A 25,331-nucleotide genomic window follows, 5' to 3' on the forward strand; every position below is an offset into this window, starting at 1 on the left:
AATAGCCACCAGCAGTACTCATGACTTATGGTAGTGTTTAATCGCTGTAGCCTTACTACCCCACTGCTCCATGGAGTTCATATCTGTTGATGACTGCGTATATTAAGTTGAATTTAATACTTGGAAGTAGAGATCATATATTATGAACAGTGTTTTTCAGAAAAAACCTATTGTTCTCCTTCCCTTGTCCCTTTGAGAGACTAAACAAAATAAATAAGAGATGTAACTGCTGACTGAAAAGAAAGATGGTGTAAGTCCTGTGTATCTTTACTTTTCTGTACTTCAATATAGTCATACACAGAGAATATGAAGAATTAATCAACAATCTGCACTGGATCAATGGTGGAGCTCTGGGCAAAGATGAGCCATAAAGAATGGCACACTTAATAGTAACTGAAAGAAGTTTTAGGAAATAATTCGTATACCTGTCTAGCATTCAAAACCATCTCACTTTTTGCTATTTACTTACCTTTATTTTTATCATTGTAGCTTTTAATGCAATCCCAAAATAGTTTTAGTAATAATTTTCTCTTCATAAATAAAATGTATTTTTGCTCAGACACATCATTATTTTTGTGTTTGTACAGCATATGGAAGATACAAACAGATTCTTCATGGAGCATGCCATGCCTGTACTCTGGCATTATAATGTTAGTTCATTTTTGTAGCTCTACACAAGCTCATTTCATCCAAAGGGAAAAACCAGCATTAGAAATGTTTCTTTTCTGTCGTCCTTTCCGCTTACTTAATGCCATTGTACAACAGTAATTGAATGTGGCTCCCCTTACTGATCCACATCATGTCCATTGTCACATCTCGAAACAGTTTCTGGTTTTACAGTTTCTAGGACTGGAAGGAGTACCAAGATAATGAAATTTTTTCAATTTTTTTTTGTCTTAGGAAGTAATTTTGCCCTAGTGCCAAAGTAAAATATTTAAATTCCTATTTTGAGGTCTGCAAATCAGAAAGCAGGACAGTACTTTATTAGGTTAGGATGTTAACGCTGTGTTTGTGTTGAATGCAGAGCTTTAGAGTTGGGGTTTCTTAATATGAATTGTGAAACAGTTTCTGCACATTTTTACCCTTCCATAAAAACAAAACAAAATATTTTCAGAGGTAGTGAGGAACAGGACCAGAAGAGTTAGCAGTCAAACAGTACAGCTTCTGGAGAACTTTAAACTTGTCCTTTAAAAACTCAGCACAGTTGTAGCCTACAATTTCAGTTTAAATTTTTGTATGATGCTATGAAGTGTTTACAAGACTTTGCAGTGTTTTTCACCAAGTCTGGAAAAAATACATTAAAGTTCTTTCCAAAAGTGTTGATTATCTGGATGTAGCTCTCACGTAAGTGCCTTGAGCTTATCCCTAATAAATAATGTTTTTTAAGACAGGGGTGGCATAGATCTCTACCCACAAATGCTAGATTTTCTGCATAATTTCTGTATACTGTAGTCTGTCAGGAAAACTGTTAATAGAACTAGAGAATGTTTCTTTTTCTGCAGAGACACCTCCATTCTGGGGCAAGATTCTGTTTATCTGATTATGTACATAGAAAATATTAAATTCAATGCCTTGTGTCTTCAAATAGTTTATTGAATCAGGCTGGTATTACTTAGAGTCATTTGCTGAACCTGGGTGCTAAATTATGCAAGTCCTTGGAAGCAAGACTCATGTTCAGCTACTCACTTGTTCAGGTATGTCACTAAATTATGCCTCAAAACAGGGCTGTACTGAACCTTTATGATATTTTTGTACATTTAAAAAATTTTTAAATATCTACATACAGTATCTGAATTTGATTTCAAAGGATTTGTCTGAGAAAGACAAACTGGAATGTTATTCCATTGGTTTTAGTTCTTTTTCAGAACTCATTTGAGCACTTAGAGAAGAATTTTCTATTTAATGCTACTTTTAGTAGTATTCTTCTCAGATTTTAGTACTCTTCTCATATATTCTTTCTTTGGAAAGAATATTAAAGATGGATTTCCTCTTTTCATCTTGTTTCTTCTTTTCCTCTTTACTACATTCTTACACTACAGTGTATATAATGATAAATATGAGAGTAATGCCTGGTGGTTTTGACTCACTTTGGATGATAAATATGAGCAAACACTAATGATTTTGACTCACTTGTGATTTTCTTTTAGGGCTTTCTCCTTTTATTTTCAGGCTTAATCATGGCTATTTAAAAAATATTTGCTGTCTTCACAGAAGTTCCCAAAGGATTTTTGACTATGACTTGGGTGTGTCCTGTTATTCTTACATATATAATTGATCCACATATACATGTTGGTAATTAACTGCCAGTTAAGTACAAATCTCCTTATTTTTTTCCAAATATAAAATACACTCTTTTCCTATCATGCTGTGCCACACTTAAAACAGTGTTTGAGGAATTAACCCCATCACCTGGTAAAAGATAAAAAAATATTTTGGTAGCTAAACTTAATAGGCTTTTAATTGTTCTACTTTTACTAGATTTAGTATCACAATTTCGTGCAAGAATATAATTTTTTTTCCTGAGGTGCCCAAGATTGTCATGTTTCCAGACTGAAAGTACTTAGAAGTCCAGACTTATTTCAGCAATTTTCTGTACTCTGAATCTAGAGTGAATATTCTGTTTCCACTTTCAAATGTGAAGAAATAGTTTCTTTTTTCTTTTAAAAATCTTTGTTTTATTTATTCCTAACAGAATATTTACTTAATCACTGGTATTTACTATGACTACTCAATAGTGTGTGTGCTTCTGCAAATTTTGCAGAAGTTGTAAGTCACTTATTTGCAGAGTAGGGGCTTACCATTAGTCTGGTTATCTTACAATTTTCTGATAATAAATGTGAGAAAAAAGTTTTTTCTGAACTGAAATTGTGGCCATTTATAACTTACTTTTGACCCATTCTAGTGTAGAAAGCAAGAAAATTTGTTTCCAATTTTTCACATATCTCATTTTCAGTTTGATTTATATTTTTCACAATTATTTTCATATGCTGTTTTCTTTTAACTGAGTTGTATTATTGCCATTTACAATATCAACCCACACAAGAGTGAGGGATAGAGAACAGAAAGAAAAAGTAAGAATAAACAACTTATAATCATAATAATTCTTAATTAGCTGCTGCTTTAGATCCTTTAAACATGGTGATAATTAATGTGGAAAGCTCTGGAAGCCTTCATAAGCTAGCTTGATCATCTGAAGAATGCCGGTACATATTAGGGAAAGTTCATGATTCATACACAAGGATTAAGCCAAGAGAATCTTGTGACCTAAGCAGCCTGGCTCTCCAGTGGTAAAAATGGGATTTTCTTATCTTATGAAAAACAGTAATTGTGACAGACAGCAGGGATGGAAGCAGACAGGACACGTTTGGTTTTGGAGCGAGCAACACGTGGGGTGTGGGGACATCGCTGTTTTGGCACATTGCTGGTACCATGATAGAAATACACTTAAACTGCAGCACACAAAGTGTTCCACAGGGATGAATCAGAGCATTCCTGAGAAATGGTAGTGAGGACAATTGTAACATGAAATGTGAGGGAGTTTTATGTTCAACATCTGAGTTATCCTTAAGAAATTTTTAGTCATTTGCCTGATTGCTCTTCCCTGGGTGCTAAGCACTTAAACGCAAACACATGAATATGTGTCACAGTGTGGTAGGTGGACAATACTGGATGTAAGATTTGGAGGGATGACATGAAATCTAATCCTATTGCTAATAGTAAATATTGACTTGACAGAGTCAGTCAGCTTCAATACTTCAATTTCCACAACTGCGTTAATAATTAAACTTTTGATCTGTATGTTTAGAGCCTTGAAAAGAAAAGGCATTTGAGATATGAACAATAAGGGATGCACAGCATAAGTGAGCATTGCAAACCAACTCCCTGAGAGAGTCACATAAACACACTATCCTTTTGCAGAGCTCATTGATATAAACAATCTTGGTTATATTTAGATGCCTTGCCACCTCTATTCTTCCCTCCTTTTTTTAGTGCTCTATCTCACTGTATTTGAAAAATTGGAGGGGAAAATGAAAGTACAAAAGCTGTAACCATCATCACTTTTTAACAGGAATCTGCATTCACAAGCATGAGAGAAGTAAAACACATATTGCTTTCATTTCCTTCTAAGAGTGGATGAATATCAGCAGGCAAAAATGTAATCACTGTATATAATTGATGATCCTCTTGGCTTCTTTAAAAGCCATGCTGGCAAATTCCTTAGCCTTCCCAATGCTGAGATTTCTGGTAGGCATTGAGGGTTTCAGTGGTAGCTTTTTTGGGAACTGCAGAGGTGGGGTCACAGCAAACTCCTTTTTGTACAGTCTTGTATCGTACAAAGCAGTTATAAGGAATGATGCTGTAAGGGACATACACAGGCAAGCCACTCACTTTAATATTACATCAGGGGGTTGGTTTGAGTTCTGTGGAGGAAATACATTTAAAGCTTCTTGCAAAGAGATGATTTCTAGGAAAAATTTCTCATCATTACACTCTTGTGCTTTGTTGTGACCCCTCACATTTATGTGTATTCACACCTTCCTTTGCCATCCTGTTGAGTTGTGGTTGAAATAAAAAAGTCATACAATGAAAAAATATAATCCATAGCAGTACATACAGTAAATTCCATTACTACTATAAATGATATCTTTGCTACTATTAGCTAGAGATGTCTTATTTACAAGCATTTTTTTCCTATAATCATTGTATGTGCGAGAAGGTGTCTGCCGCAGACAAAAGTGGGCCCTAGGGCATTTGTGAGGATTATATAGTCTTTCAAAAATCTATACAGTTTGTATTGGGAAAAGTATTTCGTTCATGTTTTATTCTCATTCCAAAGTTATGCTCATTGTGAATATCTAAATATACATAATATACATGATCTCACACTTGCACGGACACAAATTACCTCAGTTTTCAACATAGCTTTAAATAACAGAATATTTTTCCCTTAGGAAAGGAATAAGCAAAACAAGGATTATGACAAAATTTAGATATTTTCATTTTCCCATAAACATTGTAAAACAAAAGCAAAATATACTTTTATTTATTTTCTGTTGAGTCAAAAGAATAAAAATTCTTCAGTTCTCCATGGCATTGCATCCAGGCAGTCCGGTTCCTCTGTGGAGTTCCATCATTGAATTATATTCGGTGAAGATTACAGAGCTTCTTGCAAAAGCAGAGCTTGCCCAGGGAAGAATATCGCATTTATATAATACAAATAAAAAACTACTGCTAGAATGTTATAAAGATTTAGGATTTAGATTTTGGAGCCAAAGACACCTCTATACTTATTGTCTTCTTCTTTATGACTATTGCCACTATCCATAATTCAAAATTATAAAGGATTTCTTCATAATAGGAAATGGGCTGAACAACTCAATTTTAGAAATACCTGGAAAACAGAGATTATTGGAAAAACAATGCTGCATTTTGCTGAGTTTTAACTTGCAGTATTTATTTTGACAACCTTTAAAAATTTCATGTAAGTAACAGAAACTCAGTCTTTATCAACATTTTCAGAATATGGTGTATGGACTCTGTAAATTCCACCAATGCCCTTAAATTCCACAAACAGAGTGGGGCTCCCCACAGAGTGCTCTGCAGCAAGCTTGTATCAGAGAACAGCTATTTGCTAAATCTTTCTAAAAATAAGTAACTTGGGCATTTTTGTTAACAGTAGTTAATTTGAACAACCTCATTGTAATGTGTCTTAATTGAGATACCTGTTTTTCCCAACCATAAGCCATTTTTAGATATCAAACCAATCCAGGTTTACAAAGTTCTGACGTAAGGCTGAAATGCATTTTTTCAAATGGAGCAGATTTCATTACTAAATCAAACCTTCCCACAAACAGAACAGATAGCAGAAACTCTAATAACACATCCATAAGTCTTTCATTAAAAGCTGACATAGATATAGCAAAGATAACTAAAGTCATGTGGTTATTTAAATAGATTTTTCAGAGTATAAATATTTTTCACAGTGAAATTATAGTAAAGTCTCTCAGAAAATTGTTGCAAAGCTGATTTTCTTGTAAAAGTGAGAGAGATTTCTGCAGTATTTATATACTCCTACACATGATAAATGGTGTCAGTGCTGTCTTTTTTATTAGCATGTCTTTCCTACAGTATTTATGACTTAAGAGGATTAATAGTATTGGCTGCAGTCAAATTGAGTGCAGAGAGCACTGTGAAGGCTTCTCCTATGTATTTTAACTAAACTATTGCATTTTAGGAGAAACTCTTAGGCTAACAAGAGAGTTTGCCTTTTCCAGTAAATCCTTAAAAGATTTTCTATTGCAATTTTTCCATGCTTCAAATGTGCTTTTTACATTATTCACTATAGTCAAGCACTTGCTTTGAGGATAAACCTTATGCTACATTCTACGATGGGGAGTAAGAGTTACATTAATAATGGGTGTTAAGAAGAGTGTAAATATTGAGTGAAAATGTATATGTGTATAATTGAAATATGGAATCAATTATTTGTTGTGCAAAGTGTGAAATAACACCTACAAGCAATACATCTGAACATAAGTTTTAAGGACAAAATGTAGTTTTCCTAGATGATTTTTGGATTATGCTCCTCATTTGATAGTGGTCTGCAGCTCAAAGCAAGTACCTGAGATGTGTCTCATCATCACAACAGCTCTTTATTTGGTGTAACTACTGGAACAATGTAAAATAACATAGTTATCAGGCAACATGCTTTTTTATAACAAAGTCAAGCAGTCTCCTTCTTGCCTGAGGTCACAGCCCGGCCCAGACAGTGTTTGGTGTGAAGGGACATACAGATACACAGCCGTGGGACACTTTGCCCTCACACACACAAATTCTCATTACAGTGGCAACTCCCACTGCAGAAAGGAGCCTGTTTAGATGCAGAATTAAGTGTAGGATTTATGGTTAATTTGTTGTGCCCTCTCCTGCTAAACCAACAGGAGTATTCCAGAGGAATGAGTACAAAGAAATTGCCAATAGTAATATCTAGAAGGTCATCGTCCTTATTTATTCAGTGTGTTAATCCAGCTATCAGAGTCTGTGTTCCATGGAGAACCTCCTCTGGGACAGGCACCAGCCGTTTTTAACAACCAGCATTTACAGTCTCCAATATTTTATCACTCTGCATTTAATAGGAGAGGGAACCTTCCTTGTTCAGCACAGTATTACAAATTGGGATCTTAGTTTTATGAATACAGCAAAAACTTTTCACTTTGGTAAATAATTAGGCATGAAAATTTTAGCATGGATAATTCCTTCACTTTTGTACTGGTTTCACATACTTCAGACTTACTAATTCTCCAGATTCCAAATGAATCACGGCCAAAATCTCTCAAGTTTCATGTTATTACCTGTCACCAGTACTATTTGCTGTGTTGAAATGAAAACAAAATCAGCTCAGGCACACTGAATGTGTTAAAGGGAATTTGATCCAGGTTTCTAGTTGATTTAAAAGCAAAACAGCCTGTTCAAATCAAGACTCTTTTCATAAAGTGAGATTTGGTTTTCAACTCACACCAATCTATGTAACATTCATAATTTATAAAAGTGATTTTTAGGGTGAAATATAGAAACAGGGACTTAGAATAAAATGTTCTGTCAAAAGAATGTTTTGACGTATTTCATTAGAAGCAAAATGGTCTTTTACAAATCTATTTATTTGAAGGTATGCTAAACTTATGGTCGTGCAGATCAGCTTCTGATTTCAAAGCCTTGTAGAGATGTCAGGTAATAGAGACACCTGTTTCTGCTGTTCTTGATTTTCAGTAGGGATTCTCTAATTAAAGAAATTTGATAGTTTCATTATAATTTATACCACAGGGATTTTTACAACAAAATGTTTAGTGTACACTCTTATACTGTAGAAAGTTTTATCAATATGACAATAATGACATAAAAATCTTACTGCCAGTAATTTTACAGAGGCCATTACTAACTGTTTTGTCATTTAGACTTTATCTTTGATCATGTAACTTCTTGTGAGTCAAATGTCTAGTTGCTTTATTTATTATGTGATATTAGCCTTGTCTAGTACAATTTAGAATGTGTTTACAGGTGGAAATTATTTCTGCATGATAAACACATTATATTTTCTATATTCATGCTCAATTTTCTGTTGTCATATAGAGTATCTGTAGGTTGCAGGAATAGATTTGTGCAGTTTATAAGTTGGTGTCATAAATAGAGTAGGCAGCAACAATGACACAATAATAGAATACTCCATTTTTTTCAGGATTTCTTCTGATCTTGTATGTAAGAAAAATAATATGCTGACTTTTCATTTTTTAATCCTCTAAGGAACATAGTGACTTTAAGGATAATTAATCCCTCCTTACTTTGGGTGTCTAAAATCTAGGGACCATGATGAACAAGAAGACTGTTTATCAGTGAAGAGTAATGAATACTGTCAAAGAGTGATTCATCCTCTCACATGGTAAGCATCTAAGGTAGGTAGGACTCAAAGAGGAATTTGCTGAGTTTTGAGAGATTCTACTCTGAATCTGGATTTACCTACAAAACCAGACACCATCTTTAGGGGGGTTAAGCTGTTAGGTAACCCTACAATCATTGAAATGTGGGTTTTATAGAAAGGGGGTATTTCCTTTCCATCTACTAAAGCAAACCATAAGTGTGTATATATAGCTATATATATCTAAATATGTACTGGTTAGGTCTTGCTCCTTAAATGATCATTTTAATCACTTAAATTTGACCTTGGCTAAAAACAATCAATATGGCTGTAAATCTAAAAAGTAAGTAGAAATAGATACTTCATTTATAGGAGTACAGATAAGGTATTTCCCATATTATCAAAAATCATTTAATAAAGATTTATTAAATTTTTAAATTTTGTTACTTCACTAAGAACTAAACTAGTCATGCTCTGTAGGAATACTTTCTAATACTCTACTCAGTTTATACTCCTCTGTAAAGACCTTACCATTCAGCTCTGTAGTATTTTTTTTTCTATAGAGGAGGACTATATTCTTTCAATTCCCTTCATCTTTACATTCCATTTGCTGCTTTACTAGGATTAACAAAGCATTCCAAGTATTTTAACAGGAAAGTAATACATTCACAAAAATTCTCATTAAATCCTTATCTTCAAGTTACAAAAGACTGCACTTTTTAATGATTAAAAACCACATACTGAAGCAGCACATACTTAGAGAATGATTCTGACAGTACTTTGGTTGGACAGATTTGGGAAGATCCCTCTCTTCGCTACCATATTCTTGTGTCTTGGAGTTCTTTTACTGCCGTAATAAAGACTGAATTATTACTCAGGGACATAATATGTGTTTATCAAAGCCTAATGAACACATCTGTTATTAAAACAATTCCAATATGGAAATGTGCAGTTTTAAATTTAGAGGATCAAATGATATTTGTGTTTGTACGAGGTAAGGCTACAAATACAGCTAAATAGCACCTTTGCATCAAAGGTTTATTGCCTTGCAAGATTTATGTCTGTTTCATTAAAATCTGTAAGGATTCTTAATTCATACTATATTATTTTTAAAATTCAGAAGAAACTCTATGTAATTCTAATCAGTACTGGAATACATGATGTAAGAGCAGACGAGGTGCATTATCTGAGCAGAGATAAACACCAGAACTTGTTGGGATGAATTCCTGTGCAGTACTCCTGGTGCACCACCTCAGAGCCATTACTTCAGAACAGTTTCTTTACCTCCAAATAAACAGAATTCCCTACAACACATTCTGAAATGAGGAGTTTCAGAATCAGGGCCTGCTCACAATATGCATCCTCCAAAAAAACCACCAAAAAACTGCTGGCCTATTGTTTTAGATGAGGGGGCCCTTGAAGTGCCTTTGTAGATTACTTTTGCAATGAAGTATGACACCCAACCTAACCTAATAAAACCTGATTTTAAAAGTTTAAAAAATCTGTTTTAGGCAAGAAGAAGAGTCTAAAGTGCTACATCAGTGATCTTTTATGATATATGAGCTTTATTTTACCTTAAACATTAAATCTGTCAGACCCAATTTAAGACAATATTATCAAACAATATTCTCTTCCATTTTATCTTAGTTTTGTTAGCTCCTTACAGCACAAACTGTGCAAAATATTCTTAAACCTCAGAAGACAAATGCTATCTGTCTGTTTTCTGTGCTCGCCATATGTGATCTATTCATCTTAGGAAATACCCTCAGCTAAGTTGTTGGTGTGAATTTGAAAGACAGTTGATTCTTTAAGCAGTGTGATGCTCCTGTAGGCAGCCAGTCAGTTCATCTGGGACATTTCTCGTTGTTCCTGCATTCTCACAGGTTACTATTTATGATACCAGCTTGCATAAATTCCCTTGATCCACTGGTAAAAAGCCAATGGAATGATGATCCATTAGTATCCTGCTTTCTTCATGCCACAGGGAAGGTACAGTAGTTTCATAAGATGTGCTACCTGCTGATTATCACAATATAGACTATGACAAAACAGATATCTGCTGATTATCACAATACAAAGGCCTGCTGCTGTGAAATACCACACAGCTGGGAGGAATTTCATTGCACTGCAAGAAGATTTTAACTTCACAAAAGGCTTAAATTGAAATGTACACCTTAGAGACCATCCTCCCAGACTGCTCCCATTCTGAATCTTTTAGAGCTACTCTTAGCACCAGTTGCTTAATAGTGGAACTGTCTCCTGTATCAAGAGACCTCTAATTTTAGTGTCCTTTTTCATGAAGGCTGTATCCCACACCTGAATTTACACATACATGTCACTGTCTGGTCTGATGTCTAATTTTAATATTCTGGATTGGATAATCAGAAGAATCCAGAATAAGCAACTAAATATGTGAATTTAATAAATAACTGATTGAAAAATAATCTAATAAATTATTGAACTTATTTAATTAATTGAAAATATCTAGCAAACCAATAGCAATACTTCTGTGCAATTAGCCTCAGAGCAGTTCAATTTAAAAAATAATAACCCCTAGTTGACTAATATTAATATGGTGAATAAATATGCTACCAAGAAAACTGTTTATCCTTTCAAGGAAGCCAAGAATCTGCACACAAACAATTTCTGTCTTGTAGAAGAATGTGTCTTAGAATACAGAGGAAAAAAAGCCCGTGCTCTTTCTCCTTCAAAACAGACAGGAGTGTGTTTATTTTCACCAAATATACACGCGTGACACTCTTATGAGTATTCAGTTGCTGTAAGAGCAAAACTTTTTTATTCTTTTCCATAAACATCCTGCACATGCATCTCCCATGACTGTGCCCTCAATAAAGGAGGCAGGAAGTCATGACTGTCAGTGTATTCAGTTGCAAGCTCGCAGTGGGAAGCCAAGGCAAAGGACACAATTCTTACACAATGGGCAAAGGTACCTACATTCCACAGTGCCAAGCAACCATCAGTTCCAGAAGTTCCTAGTCCTTACCCTTGCCTTACTTCGGGCATCTGGGAATCATTGAAATCTTGCAAATAACTGAAAGAATTACCTGACTTGTCACTGACCACATCTTGCTAAAGTGTACATTTGATCTTATCCTAATTTTCTTGTCCCTTTTACCCCATATTGTGAGACAGGATATTAAAATAAGCTCTTCTTATGCCTTTGACAAAGTGTAACAACATTTGCCAGACAAAATGTCGGAATTTTCTCCTAAATGTGTTATTATTATTTCTCTAGAGCCATAAAAATTGGCATACCACAAATGACAGGGGTGCCTTAAAGTCTGTCTTAGTGGGGGAAAGGGATTATAGAATAGTATGGTTACTTTTGTAAGGAAAAAAAAAAAATTTCTAAAATAATTGTTCAATAAAATAAATGATACAAAAAAAGTCATTACAGTGTAGGATATGTCTCTTCCTGCAATCTAGGAAGACCTTTTTCCTTATGTTTTTATCATCTGTGATTAATACACTCACATCCAGGTTTTGCCAGTAAACTCTGATCCTACATCACTGCCTTATCTCTTTGTTTTTCCTTGTTTATATTATACTGCACAGCCTTACAAAAAGGAAACTAAAAGTGACATTTGGGATGTATGGCAGGATTTTTAATATTTACTTTGGCAGATCTTGGTTAAAATACAGATTTGGTGACAATATCAAGAGTCAAACACTATCAATGTAAGGCATGTAGGCCTTACAGAAAAATAATCAGGCAAAAATTTAATTAGGCAAGTGCTAAATCAAGGGATACTTAAATGCACCATATTTAGTTTTCAATAACTACAACAGACAAAACCATGAAAACAAGATCTCAACATCTACAGCAGAACAGTTTTTGGCATTGACCAGTTATTTTTCATTTTTCAGCAGCACATCAGAACTTTCTACCACATTTATCTCTTGCTCAAATGAACTAATAAACTCCTGGTACAACTCTTAATACCCCTTATCAACTTGTCACGCATGGCAGTGTTTGTTAACTTGCAACAAGAAAATGTTTATCTTTTTGCTACAGTCAAAGCAAGCAGCAGAACTGAAAGTTGATGTAAGAAGCAGCTGGTAAGTGGCTGCAGTCTGGAGACTTTGCTTTACTCTTCTACTTCTTGTTCCCATGCCTTTTCTCAGCCCAAATTTTTCTGTATTCCTGATGCTGAAGATTGGCAATAATGATTTACAGCCTAAAAAATATTCCAAAATCAGGTACAGCGCCTTGAATTTATTATTTTTTCTTTCCAACCTCTTAACACCTGAGTGTTAAACACATACATCAGGACTGGGAGATGCAGAATCATCACACAGAACAGAAACAAAGTCCCTGTCTCCCAAATATGTTTAAAACTCCACGTTTCTGCTGTAACACTGCCATAGTCTGGTGCGTTAACATAAAATACTGAATTATTTTTAAATGTTCTGTCGGTAGAATAGGAAAACACATTTTTCTGTTCTCGGTAAAAAGATGAAAAAATATAAAAATGTCAATACCACCCCATATTGTGCTTCATTAGAAATGTTACATTTTTTTTGTGCAATGAGATAAACTTGCTGTTAGAGGAATTGTAATATACTCTGCAGATTTGCTGTTCGAGGGTACTGCTCTGCTCGTATTCCTAGTGAAATCAGTTAAAACTGTTGCTAAAGCCTGACTGTTTTGTTTGCCAACCAGAGTTGTAGGCAGCTTTTCAGTTCCATTATTAACAGTGATAAAGGAAATTGTCTGAGGGAGCTGAGTGAGATGAAACTCAAGATGCAGCAGTTCACCATCTCTTGCTATCTTGTGGGTGACATCTGAGAAAAAGTCAGTGAAACCATAAAATAGCAATAATAAAAGTGCAGTGGGCTGTGCTTGCTGAGCAGCCACAGCTGCAGCACAAAGGACAGAGGCACAGGGCGCCCTGCAGGAGGGAATGGTGTCCCCCAAGTCCCGCCAGGTGCCGGGGGGGCTGCCAGGCACGGCCCCAGCCCCGCCACCGTCTCTTGGGGTGTGGTGGGACAGCCTGGCAAAGGTGGCCTTTGGGACACTGCCTCCACACCTGGCACGGTCCTGCTTTACACGAAAACCCAGAGGCTTGAGTTGCCTAATTGGTGTAATTTTTCCACTCACACAACCCCCTCCGGGATGTTTGCAAGAGGTGTTATCAGGAAATTGCAGCTGTGGCTCCGTCTTTACTTCCTGGCAGGAGGAGTTACCTTTGGCTTTGGGTGGGTTTTTTTGACTTCTTGGAACTTTCTGTTTATTAACTGGATAATCTGGAAAGGAGGAGGTAGGAATGGAGCTGGTACAGAAAGATACTGTGTTTAAGGCCAGAGCTGACTATTCCAGATCAAAACTCATTCTGGAATGAGGTCGCAGCTGTATTTGCTCCCTCTGACAGGTGAAGTGCTGGCACATGCACCACCTGAGGTCACTTAGGTTCTGGTCAGGACATTTGGCACTCCCCCCTCACTGGCCAAAGGACAAATCAGGGCCTAGACGTCAAATCCAGAACCTCCTACTGCAACATCCATCTCCTGATGCTCAGACTGGAACCAGAACTCTATAGCTTTCACTTCAGATATGTTCTAAGAAGAGGGGTTGTTTCCTTTTTGGTTTTAGTTTTTAAGGCCCAGAGTCTTAAAAGAATAAAATTGTGACATTCCAGCATAAATTAGAATAACTATAAGATGATTTTATACAAATTATCAAGGTACCAAATCTAGATTATTTGAATATGAGCTCAGATTATATCACAAAGTCTATGTTTGATTCAGACTACAGTCTGGGGACTTTGTGGGCTCACTCAGTTCTCCATATTGCCAACTGCAGTCATGGGATAATTTTGTTATGGATTAGTTCAGCACTCCAAAAATGACTAGCACAGATTCCCTGGCTTCATATAGGAATATCTTATTGCTTCCTCTGAATCAAAATTAACCTGCTGCAATTCTGTTTGGTATTTACTCTGTTCTCACAGCTGAGATCTCCAAAAGCCTCAGACAGCAGTCATAGCAAGGCTGTAGATTTTGCTTTTAAAGGAATATACAAAATACAATTTATCTGTGGAAAAGCGAGGAAAATTTTGAAGTAGATTTTCCTTAAAAAAAAAAAAAACCAACAACCCAAGCCCCAGTAGCCAACAACAAAAGATAATTTTAGTTAAGAATTCCAGTTTCTCAGTTGATTATTTATTGGGTAATATCACCTGTTAAGTCTAACTACTGAATAAATTAATCATCTTCAAATATTTCAGCTCCTATTTTAATTTCTGAAATATAAAATAGGTCATCTTGATGAAAGCTGATTATAAAATATGTGGTTTCTTTTAATGATTTTTATTCACTTTCATTGATTCCTTGTATTGCTACAGTGTATGCACACAGTTTACTTCCAGCTATAGCCGAAATTATGTCAGCCATGGACTTCATAACTGACATTTGTACTTGTTGATAATACAATGATAAAGATCCACTTTAGTCAGAACCTTGGCACTAATGATTTAAAAATGGGAATAAAATTGTTTGCATACATTCAAAAGTTAACGAAAAATAAAACCATTTACACATCTTTAATAAGCTGTAAATGGCAACAAAATAACAAAATCTGAAACAGTTTAATATAATTGAGAAATGTAGTAGTGTCCATTTATTGATGCAGTCTATGTTTGCATTCACTTCTGCTCCCATAAGTAAGCATTCAGTGAAAAGATCCATTGCAGGCTGTGATGAATCCTTCCTTCACCTTTACTCCTGGCCACATTCTGGTGCTTTATTCTATAGACTTATTTACAGCATCTGGTTTCTCTCTTGCAGTTGCTACTCCTCTTGCTTTAGCTCTTTTCCACCTCTTTCTCTAGGCCAGTATGGAATTATTTGAGCTTTCCTGAGCAGCCGCCTTGTGCCACAGCCCAGTGCTGCTGCCTGTGCACAAAGCCTGGCTCTGGAGTCACCTCCCTACAGATAACAGCACAGGAGCTGCACAGGGACCCCTCAGAATGGGCTGGAGCAGAATTGACAGTCTCTTAATTCAGAAAGAAACTGGATCTAACATACTGGAAGTGAAATAATATAGCAAGTAAATAAATAAACACTATTAAAATGGATCAGCCAAGTTCTGTGTCCTGAATAACATTTTAAATAGTGTACACACAGTTGAGGCAGTGTTCAAAACTTGAGATAAAAATGGGCTTATTCAATACATAAATGAGATTAGTGTCTCTTATTCAGCCTATTTAATAACTGCATGACTTTTCTTCTATTTTTGTTTATCTAATATGAGACTGTTGGTAATGACAAGAATTTAATATATCAGAAAAAACTAAAATGCTGTTAATGCTCTTCCATTTTGTAAAAGAATCAAAGAATTCTCATATTACTCATTTCTTGGCACATAAAAAATATTTAATATCTTTTCCACTGTAGAAATTCTACTTGAAAAATTACCTAGTTGCTACTGTTCTAACTTTTAGAGCAATTTGTTGATTCATGTTAATGTCTCTCGGCCCTATAATTAAAAGAAATCAAAATCCTTAAGAAGAGGCCAATAGAGATCTGTGCTTTGCTCATATTTAAGAAAACAATCAGAGAAAAAAAAAAATCTTTTACAAATTGTTTGATACTGAAATCTACTCACAGCCTATTCCCAGAGTGCTGTTAGCTTCAGTGGACAGTTTTACAGATGAGTTTTGCAGTTTTTCCTCTTGGGCTATATCAGAGCCAAAGATTTTTGTGACATACTATTTCATACCAAAATGATTTGAAGACTTAAACAATTTGAAGCAAGTATTTGAATTCAGAAGTTTAAGCATGCATCTCAAACCATGTGCTTGACCCTCATTTTCTAATGCTTATTCTTCAGTGATAAAAATGTGTAAAAAAGATGACAGTTGTATGTCAGGTGATTCCTAGTAGATATAAAAGGGACTGGAATATCATGTTACTTGTTTTGATCCTGTTCCTTGAATTTAATCTCGGGGTTGCTAGCTGTAAACATACATTTTTCTTGAAAGTAGTGTCCTACAATAAATGTATTCTTACATACTTACAGAGCACACATTCAGAAGGAATCTAACTTTTGCTACAACCTCTATGTATATAAGCAGGTATATATGCAAGAATGAGCTCTTCAATCAACAAGTTATTCATGCAAGAAATTATATGAATGATTGCTTGCGCTAGGAAAAAAAATAATTCTGATATCCTTGAAAGATTAAATATAAAATGGTAACATAGGACAAATAGAAAATTAGATCAGTTGTAATGCTCAAATCTATTACAGTATTCTTTACATAGTACTGTGACTAGCATAGCCTTCAAAAGACTTTTATGGAAATCTCCACTCTGATCATATTAAGTCTTCTGTATAAAGGTGATATAATTTGTAGTTCAGAGAGTGCTCCCTTCACTGGTCCTTAATACTGCAGAACTCCAGAGAATATTTGCTGTTGCATGCTTTTTCTTCTAAGCATTTTCAATTAGATGCAGAGTCTTTACCTAGGAGTGTCACTTGGAAATAAAAAGAATGCTGAACATACACCTTGGCATGTTTAGAATAAAAACATGCAAAAAACCTTTATGAATAATATTAATAGCTCAATTAATTTCATACCTTGTAAGTAACTGTAATTATAAGGCAGCTGGATAAGCCTCAAGCCAGTCTGTGTTATACCTTCCATTTATGTCAGAAGTTACTAGGGATCATCTTGTGATCAGTAGTCCAAATAGGAACACTGAAATATTGATATAAATATTTCAAATTAATGTAATGACTGTGTTTTCTACTCTCTGTCTATACATGAATTTGAAATGCTGTTGCATGTTGCAGTGTTTTGTGTTGAAGGACATATGCCAGCATGTTTTGACCTGTGAATACAATATTGTTCAACACTGCTCATTCTGTCCTTCTAGAAAGGAATTTTCTTGTTACTGTAGTATTTCTCTGGCAGCAAAAGTTCTGAGCCTCAGTCGTATCAGCAAGCCTACTTTGTGACCTGTAGGACGTGGCTTGACCTGTAAGATTTTTGCTGCATGAAAAATGAAACACACTCCTATAGCAGAATGAAGAAGAACATCTCTCTGGAGATTAAACTTAAATATAGAAGTGGTTTGGTGAATCCACCCAGTTAGTTTCTTTCCTAGGTCACCAAATATTTTGAAGGCTATTTAAAGATATTAGTAGACACTGTCAGAGGGACCATGTGACACCATCTATAATTCCTTTTAAGAGAGTCAGTGAAATCAAGAGTACATTTAACACAAAGCAGTGACAGTACTGTGTGTGTCCCACACACAGCTACTGAAATAAATGTTACCAGCACTGCACATGTCAAACTGATGATGTATTGCTCTGCAAGACCGAGACAACAAACCATGTTTACATGTGTATTTTCTGCCTTCTCCTTCCAGAACTGGAAGACTGCAGGCTCCAGGGGAACCTGCCACCTAGCAGGAATAAACTGTGCCTGCGAGATCCCTGGCCATCTCTCCCATCATGGGAGGAGCCATAGAGCATGACTGCATTCCCAATGGACTGTGCCATCCTCCCTTCCTCAGAAGCCTCAGCAAGAGGTATGGCCACACACAGACCTTTTGAGTTGAGTAAGCATAGTATAGCTGACAACCCACAATATCTTCTTCAAGTTTAATCATAATTTTATTTTGAGACTGTATAAAAACAAGATTTGAATATTTTGGTGCATTCAATTTAAATAAACGTACTGGAGAGATATGTGCATTTGATAAATGGCCTGATGTGTATTTCCAAAAGCAGTAAATATTCTATGTGAAGCTCACTACAGGAGTCAATCAAGTTAGCTTGCAAAACATCTGTCATATTTTCAGAGACATAAATGCTAAATTCTTATGTAAAAAAATCAAGTTAATTGCACCAAAAAATGAAACTGTCTTAAGCCAAAACAGATCCCTCTTCATAATCCCATGTAGTTATCAGCATGTCCCTTGGATTTATGACTTATGACATTTATTTACCAACAGGTGGTTGTGTATCTTGCCATTTATATTTTAAGCAACAGTAAACACAACTAAAAATAATGTAAGACAAACAAAATAAAACTCAGTGGTGTTTTTAAAGTGTTTTTAGAGAAAAGCTGTATTTATAAGCTAGGTCTTCAAGTAGTTCTCACCACGCCCAGCAACACAGAAGAATACTGCAAGAGCAATAAGGATTTTTAGGGGCATTATGATAGTGTAATGGAAACACATCTGCCCCCAAAAGTCCCTCATTTTCCCTGCTGTTAAGAGCCATGCAGGAAGTGGTGAATGCTGTGGAACATCAAGAATGAAACTATAAAGAAAAGATTTTTAAGTTAGAACAACTTTCCAACAGTACTTCAGCATTTCATAATTTTCTGTTAGTCCACTGGACAGGAAAACTAGTTTTTCAAGGATCCTCTAATTCATTTGCTTTGGATGTATGAAATGGTTCTGTCCATGCAATAAAGTGAATTCTGAGGCAGCTACCTTAGAAATACTATTAATATTGGGAAGCAAAAAACATTTTGCATGAAGCCCAGACAATACAGGACAATTTTTCTTCTTTCTGCTCTCAAAAAAACCCCCGCCAAAAGCCACAAAAAAGTCAAAACAGAAAAACAGGATAATCATCATTAACTGTTGACCTGCATTTCTCATTTTTAAGGATGCTTCAGTGATAGAGTGAACATTAGTTTATAGAAGAAAATTATACATAATAGAATTATAGAACATTTTTCATTTTAAAGAATTTTAAAATGTTTCCCAGTGAACTGTCTGGGCAGTTTTCCATACATACAGAAGGACCAGACAGAGTAAAAATACAAAAAGAATCCAAATTTTGTAGGCTGAATTATCCATACTTATAAACATCCTTAGTAAAACAAGTAGCACATTTGAACTTTAAGTTATGCCCATTCAATTGGCATGCCAATCAAAAGTCACTATTTTAAAATAATCCACACTGAATAGCACTTAACAGGCATATTCTTCACAGATTCTTGTAGCACAAAGCATAAAATATAATAATATTGTTGAAAAAAAGCAATGCTCAATTCCTCATGTGAATTAATATTAGATTCTGTGTAATACATTTGCCCTTTGTTCATGTTAAAATATAAAAAATTAACTCAATTATTTTCTCAGATTCCAGAAATTTTAACATGATCTCACTTCCACTTTTTATGGATGTAGGTCCAGTGAATTCAGTGGACATACTTCAGTCTTATACCAGCATCCAGGCACCTTCTGACAGAGGTGTGTGTGCTTTGTGTGATTTGAAATAACACTTTGATTACAAAAGAAAGCTTTAATACAAACAGCAGCAGCATCAAAGCAAAAACCAAGATTTTGCTGACCATATAGAAATTTTTAACAGCAGCAATGTATAACAACTAGAAATGCCCCTTCACTAAAATTACTGCATTCACTTATTTCTCCTGACGCATGCAGGCCAGTTCTGAAACATTCTGAAATGATTTTTCTCACCTTGTCCTACAACCCTTTATATGTGTCTTGTTGTGGATGATAGAACACATTTTATATTTTTTTCGTGTGTGTGTGTGTTTTGTTTTAATTCTTGTCCTGACCTACAAAAAATTGAAAAGCTTTACTTAAAAATTAATGTCTAGATACTCTTTTTTATTGGTTCATTTAGAAACGCCATGATTGCAGTAAAAGGATTTGGATTGTCTGACTGAAGCTGAGAAACTTAAAATAGCAAAAATGCATCAATACTACTGTTGAACTGTAGTCTCCCCCATTAACAGCTAAATTAAAATTAACAGTATTAACTGAAAAGATCAAAATAGTTTTGTTTAAACGTTTTTCATGTATATCAACAATTTAAGTATTCAGTATATTAGGAAATCAGATAGGACTCATTTTTAAGACTTCTTTTGGGCTCAGCTAGGAGCAGGTATGCTCCAAACAAGAAAAGAAAAAAACCCTGGAGCCTATCTGTAGAGAATTATGATTCCAATATTAAAAAAAAAAAAAAAAGTTGGTAATTAAAGAGCCTTATATCCAACAGGGAGTCAGAGATCAGGGGTAACCTTCTGAAACCAGCTGCTAACGTGTAGTCCTGTCAGCTACCTCACAAAACCAGTTACCTCAGCAATGTGTGGGGCTTTATTTCTGTTGGTATTATCTTTATTTACTCTGTAGGTGTTATAAGAAAGGTCCTGAAAAAAATTCACAAGCTGAATAAGGTCTATCCATTCACACTTGAATACAGAATTATTGCCCTTGCACCCAAACCTTGTAAACAGGAATTATTTGGGCATTTTCACAGCAGGCAAAAACCTCTGATTCTTTGTTTCTTTTTTCCATGTTTATACCTTTATCAAATTCTCTACATGTTTGCACTGTTTGACTGAGAAAAGCATATGGCATTGCAGCAAGAGATTAGTGTAGTTATTAACTGATGTGCACTGTGAAGTGGGCAAATGAGGCTTTAAATTCATTAATTTTACCAGAAGCTTCATAGTCTCAAGCCACATGGTCTGAACCACTTTTCTACCACATCTTCCATTACAGGTGCAGCTTCCAGGCGATAGCAGTGTTTTTCCACTAATATTTTAAATCCATTTTAAAAAATCCACTTCTTTGTTTTGTTTTTGCTTCCTACACTTCTAAATACAATTTCCAAGGCAGGTAAAATGATCTTTTGAGTGATGTCTTTTAAAAATATGCCCGAACATACTGGTTTGTGTTTGCATAGACTTTCCTTGTGGCATGAGGTCCAGGTTTTACACAGGGAAGCAGTGCTGGTGTGTAACACTGCAACAGGGAGCAAAAAACAAGGCACAGTTTAAAAATCAGACCTTGGGTGTCTGTGTTCTTGCCCTGGAAAAGCTCTGGATAGCTTCCTAGGAAAGGACAACTGATTCTGTAGCCTTTAGTAAGGCAAAATTTTCAGTTGTTCCAGGTCATGAGTTTCCAAACTTGAGGTCGTTACCTCTCTCTCTCTTATTCTATGGCTGGATCAGAGGGGAGTCACTAAACTTTTCTGTTCCAACATGGGGTCAGGAAGTGTCAAAGGTTGAGGCCTTGCTTTAGAAAATGCAGGCCCCAGACCAATCTCCAAACCATGCCACAGGATTCTGGTGGAGATCCTAATCTTTTCACTGCTTTCAATAAAATTTGAAAAGTAAACAGATTAGGCCATTTGATAATTCTCCGCTGATTCAGTGTGTTCATAAGCTGTTTTTTTAAAGGTTTGCTTAAAAATGCAGAAAAGTAATTCTAAAAATGTAGTTTTAAATTTATTCTAAATAGAAAGATAGCTAGTGGGACTTTCCATTTTATAAATTATAAATGCAATAAATAATTGGGGTTGATATTTCTAAATATTATTTTTTAAATAATTAATGACATTTTTTATCTGAAGAAAAATTACTTTTTATTACAAACATACCACCTACTTTTTATCTTCTGTAAATGTCTTTTTTCATATCAAATAGCAAGATAGACCGATCCCAGGTATTTAATTATTAATGCTCTGGATACACAGTGCACTTCAGGAGTCTCAGCTCTGAGGCCAGCACCCCAAGCTGCACGCAAACCTGCTGGGAAAACCAGTGTGAAGGAAAGAGATCAAATTTTTATAACACAGATGTTTAGGAAATCTATCACTGTTTTGTCTAATCATTAATTTAAGTAACACATACAAAATGAACACATTTACACTTTAAAATATGTGGATGATATCTATAGCAGCAGAAAACTGTCTGTTCTACTGCACGCCAGAGACAAACAGGAGCTCTTTTTGTAAGCTTATTAATGGGAAAATATGTGAATAAAAATATTGTATGAGGAAAACCTACAGAAGTGTAACTGTGTTCATTTAAATTGTGTATTAATTCTATAGCTAGGTTATTAGTGCTAGAAGGAATGCAAGTGAATTTTATATCTCTTCAATAGAGAGTCAGATAGAATCTATTTTAAAAGATAATCTGAAAATGGCTGATTAACAAAGCGTGATACGTAAAGCACATCTTACTGGAAGTAGCTGTACAAAATTACATTTTAATTTAAGAGCTTTAAAGTAACAGTTGGTAAGAAGCTACTGTGGTATTTCAGCAGAGCAGAGCTGATCTTCACTGCTGTTTGGATATAAGTGTTTCTCTTTCCCCTTAAAGCAAGATCCTCACATTCATGCACTTCCTAATCTCTGATTCCCTGCTCTTACATTCTCAGAATACTAGAGAAGAAACCACAGGAGTTAAACCAATCCAAATCTGACAACTAGGAAGATTGGACAGGTCTGGAATGTATTCACAAATACACAAAAAAAGTACTATAATTCAAAACCAAAAAATTTCTGCAGTTAAGTTTTTAACTTAATTGGTTTATGACAATTTAACCTTTCAAAAATGCTGCTTCTGAACAGCATTATTTCACGGCAAATAGTAGCTAAAAGGCATATTAGCATCACAGTTCTGACCTAAGCTCCTCCAAATCAGATTTCAGTCTTAAAGAAGTGAGGAATTTGTTGCACTGAGGTTTGAATATGTCCTATTTCACTTGTGTTGCGATTATATTGCTGTAAAATGTAAAATGTCAGAATTCTATAGAAAACTCTTGATAATTCATCCTGGTATTCACTTGCATAAATGTACAGATCCTGCATATAGTCACATGATAAATCACATACCAACAAGTTTGCTTTAACAGTGTATCACTGTCTCACTTCAGCTGAATTTCCAGGCCTTTTTGAAATACTCAAATTGATTCAGTCTGTGTAGGTCGACATTTAAATTAACCTGACTGCAATGACAATGTGACCACAATGTGAATGTCTGGATGTTTATGTGTAGCTTAAGCAGGCGATTAGCTGGCATTAAATGTCAAAACTATGACAGATACGTTTACACCAACTGAGAGAATGCTCCTGCATGTATGCTGTGTGAATATGCTGTATGTATGAAACATTCTATAAATTACATTGCGTGAGTATCATGTGTTCATTCAGTGTTAAATATCTGTGCAGTATATTTGGAACCACGAGAAAGTTCAGTGCATCTAGCAGCGTTTTCAACACTTTCTAGAATCCCATGAGGAAAATACAGCTATGTAACTTTTAAGTAAAAATAGTACTTCCATTCTTTAGGATATTGATACCAAAATGTAAATAGTAACATGAACTTAAACTGCTCTACCAAGCTCAGGTTTACACTGCCTTACTCATAAAAATATATTCTACAACTTTTACCAGTACACAAATTAGCAGTCTTTAAACTGAATCATGGAATCAACTGAATACAGACCGTACACATGTAGACACACACACAGACACTCATGAAGGAGCAGCTCGTTCAAGAGACACATTGCAACTGAATACTTCATGAGCAAAAAAAATGAGGGGGGGATTGACAATACAAATGCTACCCGTGTTTTAAAGATTTTTTCAAGGTTTAAACTGTCTCTCTTTTCTAGTTACTGTCCTTTCTCCCAAATCACCTATATTGAGTAACCACCCTTTGAAAGGTGACTTTTTCTTCAGCTTTTGCTGGCTTTTTAAGAGAAAACCACCACCAACAGTTAGAAAACTTTTATGTTTAACTTTCAGAATTACTGTATTTTCTATCCACTTTTTATTGCTGAAGACAACATTAAAGTTAGAACATGATTATTATAAAGTGTATAGTAGCCCTTTACTAAGTGCAGCAGTAGTTTACTACTAAGTTTACTGTCCAATGTAAGAGCCATAATGTGCTGTTTTCTTTTGCAGAACAAAGTGACCACCAAAAGCGGGACTTTGTGGGCCAGTTGGATAAAACATAAGCTCATCTCGCCCCCAAAACCCCGACTCTGGAACCACAGCCTTCCAAGATTCAATTTGTAAGTAAAAAGTATCTTTGTAAGATATGCCAAATCAACTGAGAGTGGGTAATTTCCAGACTAATCAAAACAGAATCTTATAGCCCAGTTGCAATACACCCTCAAAAAAAGCAGGAATTGCTAACAGATAGTAATTGGTTTTACTCATATTTTATGATCTATTTATCAAGCAGGTAAGAAGTACCTTTTCTAAGAGTCTATAAAATGACACAGAATAACAGTTATTAGACCCAGCACTCCAAATATCTATTAAGATTTCTTCTCAAAGTATGTAACAAGTTCTTTATCTATTCTACTGTATTTCAGACTAAAATTGACACATTATAGAGAAATGTCTGTAATTATTCTAAAATTGTTATTTGTACAATAAACTAGAAATAATTTTCACTTTACTTGAAAATAGGTCTCTCCTTACTAACAATGATAGTCTCAAGTATTCAGCTGTACGTCATCATCTTACTACCCTCAATATTATGTTTCGTAAGAACTTATTTCAAAGACGAAAGGACAAGCAAAAATTCACGGACAAAAGGAACATATAGTCTAAATCTTCACTTTATAATTCCAAAAGACCTTCTAAATAAAATCCAAGTTTAAAAGCATTATAGTTTACACTTGGATGGCTGAAGTAGGTTAATGCTGTCAGTTACTTTAAAAGAAACTAATTACTCTGCTTGAAAAGCTACTGTTACATTCATTCTGCTTTTGACAATCAAAATGCAGAGCCAAAGAATGCTGTCCTAGCTGAACTGCTTTATAATCATCAAATACATCCTGAAAGAAAAATACAGAGGAGTTGGTAGAAATTCTGGCTAAGTAGAAATGTTTAAATAATTCCTCTTCCTACAGACCATACATTTTAAATGATTTATTTATGGCTGTGATGATTTAAGAGATTTTTCTGGCCATGCTTTCACACGAGCTGATCAGACGGTGCGTATCGACACCCCTCCGCACGCGCATTTGTAGTTATTTGTGCCTGGCGAAAGTCGCCGCAGAAGACATGCGGAGGCAGCGGGACGGGACCGGTGGCCGGACGCCGTGGGGAGCGGACACCGTGGGGAGCGGACACCTGTAGCTCCCGAGGGTGCTG

General features: G+C 35.3%; 1 long non-coding RNA gene across 3 annotated transcripts in view; it reads left to right on the plus strand.

Annotated features, from left to right (window-relative positions):
• Positions 1 to 25,331, plus strand: part of LOC108446684 — a 63,161-nt gene that overhangs the window by 32,828 nt on the left and 5,002 nt on the right. For all 3 annotated transcript variants that reach the window (XR_001861964.1, XR_001861962.1, XR_001861963.1), the window contains exon 2: positions 17,810 to 24,238. This is a non-coding gene — a long non-coding RNA (uncharacterized LOC108446684). The remainder of the gene's footprint in view (positions 1 to 17,809; positions 24,239 to 25,331) is intronic.

The sequence above is a fragment of the Corvus brachyrhynchos genome, unplaced genomic scaffold, assembly GCF_000691975.1.
Source record: "Corvus brachyrhynchos isolate BGI_N302 unplaced genomic scaffold, ASM69197v1 scaffold5, whole genome shotgun sequence".
In the NCBI taxonomy this organism is placed as follows: Eukaryota; Metazoa; Chordata; class Aves; order Passeriformes; family Corvidae; genus Corvus; species Corvus brachyrhynchos.